The sequence below is a fragment of the Anneissia japonica genome, unplaced genomic scaffold (assembly GCF_011630105.1).
Source record: "Anneissia japonica isolate Jap-2015-1 unplaced genomic scaffold, ASM1163010v1 scaffold5067_len495651_cov149, whole genome shotgun sequence".
NCBI lineage: Eukaryota > Metazoa > Echinodermata > Crinoidea > Comatulida > Comatulidae > Anneissia > Anneissia japonica.
Genome location: NW_022754121.1, coordinates 200,415 through 205,069, shown reverse-complemented (window position 1 = coordinate 205,069; position 4,655 = coordinate 200,415).

Sequence of the window (4,655 nt, the reverse complement as noted above, 5' to 3'; positions counted from 1 at the left end):
AATACGAGTCAGTTTCTTTGTAGGTGTGCGTGGCATGATCGAAATAGAATTGAACGAACGCCGGCTTGTTTCGAAAAGGATTTTTGATGTGATGAGGTAGGCCTATGCAGTTTTATAAATTTGCAAAAGTATGTTAGACCAATACATATTTTCTTATTTTTATAGTAAAAGTATAGTACGTGCTTCAGCGTTCTTGAGGCCATTTTCACTTAATATTTTGGACGTACCACCTGTATAGACAATGCAATGCCAGAGTGACCACGTGAAATAACGGCGGACATGGTCGATAGGCTGTATTCTAGCAGAAACCTCCATAACTTGCTGTGTTCATAGTGTATTTCCGTGATGTATATATCAACTAAACTATTAAAAGGCAAGTATTATCAAATATTTGTACCGTAACTTTCAAAATGACCGTTACGCCAAACAATAGAAGTTAGTTTCTTAGTAGTGTTTGTGCATGTTTAAATATCATCGGACTTGGATGAGCAATTTCGATAAGAACAGTTGTGATTGTATTGGACCGCATGTCAATTTCTTTCCAGGGCCACATAATAACAGATAGATTTTTTTAATGAATTTTAGTTATCAGAAAACAGAAATATGTGTTTCTAGTGTTCATTTTTATCCTCCATTATTTTCATTTCATAATTATCTTCATTTCATTTCCCTGTTGTTATTTTGTTATCTTTCTCATATTTGTATATTGGGCCTATTGTCCTCATTTTTTTAAATAATTTTCCTGCTTCTCATCTCATTTATTTTCTCTTACAGTGCATATCCACTCCATATAGTTATCGGATCGTCATCAAAATTAATAATTTCTTTTTTGGACCATGACAAATTAGTATTATAGAAAGTTTAATTTAGATCCTTTGATAGCTTCTTACATATATTATATTTAAGCTTGGGACGTCAGAAATTAAAATGACCCTAACATTTTCACCCTAAACTGGATCGTCACTGAAACATAATAGCTTTTTCATTGTAACTTGGTTAAATTGGTCCTCGCATCCACACACCACTGTCACTAATTGTACTAGCAAAGACAAGCCAAACCAGTCACTCGTCGCAAATCCTGTTTCAGAGATAATAGCCGAAACATGCTGGAATGTCAACATTTTTTTACACTAAACTAACCTTTATCATGCTATGCTGTTATTTTCTCCATTTTCAATGTTAAAACAACAATTTTTATTGATTTGATGATGGTTTCTTCAGGGAGGTATAATTTTATACCGATCTCTGGTTTCTGCCTGAGAAATGCCCAAATCATAAATTATGAAGGCTGATTTCTCTATTGTTTTTTAAACAGGTGTATGTTGAAACTCCTGTAACTTCATAACGAAAAGTCGGATATAAATGATTATTTACCAGCTTACAGCTGTCATTTTACTTTTTTACCCTGTAAACTAAAAATCGATTTTTGCGACGAGTGACTGGCTTGGATTATCTTTGCCACAAATTCTAAATTTTATGAGGTACATCTTTGGTATAATATGGTCTATGTTTGGACAAAATTTGGAAAAGATCCAAGCATGGAAAGTGACCAAAGTGCCGGGCAGAAAACCCCTGTTCAAAAAGACAGGAAAAATGTTATGCAAGAAGAAGAAAACAATTAGGACAACAAAAATGGCTTTTTCTCTAACGGCTAGGAAAAATTCAGAGCCAGGTCCAGAGAGGGGGCCCGAAAGTTTGGCCGATCGACATAACAATACCCTAGGGAGAAACTTCTTTGTTCTAGACGCCCGAAAATAACATATGAGGCCTTTTCGGCGAACAATTTATTTTTTCTTAGCCTCGAAAATGAAAAAAAAAATCAAGACACACTCTCCACGTTCAGAAATCCATCCAACAAAACACCTTGACTAATCTAGTTTCTAACTAGGACTGCCTCTAATTTGTCGTACAAGCAAGGACTTTTAACTGTGCTTTAAGAAGTTGAGTGTTTTTCCCCGCCGCTCGTGTGTCAATAACTCGCCACGTACAAACTCATCATCTCTTTCAATAGGTTCACTAAAATTTCCGGTGCAATAATCCTAATTTTCTTACCTAAGCCCCAACTGTGTTGGGGCCGAGGTCCTATAGACCCCAAGTTGCGGATTCAAAGGCGACCGAGCCGCCCCCACCCAATAAATTTTAAAAAGTTATCAAATATAATGAAGAAAAAATAAACATTAACCGAAAGGTCCACTGATTAATCTCAGATAAGAAAGTATAATACATACTCCAAGTATTGAAATACACGCCATCGTGTTGGGATTCAATATTTCGACATTAATTATGTCATCATCAGGAATGGTGATGACATAATTAATGTCGAAATATTGAATCCCAACACGATGGCGTGTATTTCAATACTTGGAGTATGTATTATACTTTCTTAAATAAACATTAGTAATTTATAATTAAATTTGAGACTCATAGTTCTACTTCCTGCCATCGAGATCATAATCATAACTTCTTTCCTCAGCTTCAACCATTTTTGGGCTGGTTGAGGTGGGTGGACCCGGTGGAGGGGGGTTGTGCTAGCGGGGGGTGTAGTGATTAAAGACCCCCTGTCGGGGACTATGGACCCCGCTTAGGACCCTCTTCCTGGGAATTTCCAGCAGGTTTGTCGGGGAAAAATAAAATCTCGAGCACGAGAGTACCGTACAATTCAAGCATGCATAACTAAGCTGTAAATTTTTACGGATTACAAATTTAGTGCGAGCAGTGCTACCATATGTGTGAGGTGTTGTATACGCTTAACTTATATGGTTTTCTAATACATTATCCTTTTTTTGTAAAGAATCCCATAATTAACACAAAATTTTATTATTTTGTAATAACAAAATTCCCCGACAAATTCATTTTTTTTTCCGACCGGGTTAGGGTGGGGGAGGGGGGTTAGGCTTTTCCGACAGGGGCGCGGTGGACACCTTGCCGGGGAGCTTGGACCTCTTTGTCAGGAAGCTTGGACCCCTCTTCGGGGAATTTCTGGCACCGCCCCTGCCCGGGCCTCTATTTCTGTGAAAGTCCCTCCCTAGACCCTATTGTGTTATTAATTATTGAATCGTTATGTTATTCTGATAGGTACTTTGTACAGGAACCAGTTCACTTCGTTACTTATCGGTCTCTTATTTGAGTTAGATAAAATTATGTATTATAAATTATGAAAGACCCCCTATTTCGAATTCCTGAACCGGCTCGGCCCCCCCTCCCCCATATGTTAAGTTCTTCCCTTCCCCCTCTATTTAAAATTCCTGAATCCGCCATTATTTGCAAGTCGCAAATGTGCAAGCACTTTACGAAGATTGCACACCTGTACGCGCAAGATGACGCAAAAGCGCCTTGCAGCGCTTGCGTTAATATAACGCACATTTGACACAAATATCGAAATTTCTAAACTGTAAACGTATTCGCTTCAAAACAACAACAAAGGGATTTATTGCTTTCCCTACCATGTTTCCAATCAGAATTTTATGAATTCTCGATTATACAGGCCTATATTGTTGACGTTTACCCATGTCATCCACGGCGTAAAGCGGTTGAAATTATTTGCGATTTCCATTAATTACGTAATTTATATTTTATGTAATAATTTTTAATAAATTGGAAATTGAAATTGAATATTTCTTTCACGCTTAAATGTAATGATGTTTTATTTATCTTGTGCTAAAATTAATGACATTGCCATAATAATTTAATTTAATTTATTTAATTTTGTATAGATGAGTTTTCTTAATATATCAAAGTTGCTATATTCATCGTTAGGCCTATCAAAAATGTTGATAGATACATTGGAAAATAAAAACACTGAATAATGTTGTAAAGCGGTTGAAATTATTTGCGATTTCCATTAATTCCAATTGTTTGTAATATAACATTTACATTTATGGTAACAATTTAGTATTTTCAATGCCCAATTATGTTATAGGCTGTTTTCATAGTGCACTAGACCTACATTGGTTCGTAGGTTTCAATCCAATTAAGAAATCTTGCGCAATATTTGGCAGACAAAATTCATAACCTGAAAATCACGGACTCTGTGACCTACCTCGGGGTCACACTAAATTGCAACCTAAAGGAAAATTCTCCCGTTAAATAGAACTCGTAAATCCCAGAAAGCCGCCTTTTCCTTACAAAGTATTGGCATGTGTAAACAGAGCTCTTGTACTGAGGTGAAACTTCATATTTGGAACACTGTACTTGTTCCTATACTTGTACAGTATTATGGTCGCCTATTTCTGCATGATATGTATGTATGTATGTGTATATGTGCATATGTACGTGGGCATGTATATATATATATATATATATACACATATATATTCAATCGGTGTTCTTAATGTGGATCCACGTATGTCTCATCGTAGGAATAAATCAGTAGGTAGACGCAGACAAAATAAACTGCTACGATACTTTGACTTGTAGGAGACATAGAAATATTTATTAGCGAAATTTTGGTCAACTCCTGTTACCTTCGTCAGCGCATGAGTATCAATGAGCTCATTGATACTCATGCGCTGACGAAGGTAACAGGAGTTGCCCAAAATTTCGCTAATAAATATTTCTATGTCTCCTACAAGTCAAAGTATCATAGCAGTTTATTTTGTCTGCGTCTACCCACTGATTTATATATATGTGGCAAAGACAAGCCAAACCAGTCACTC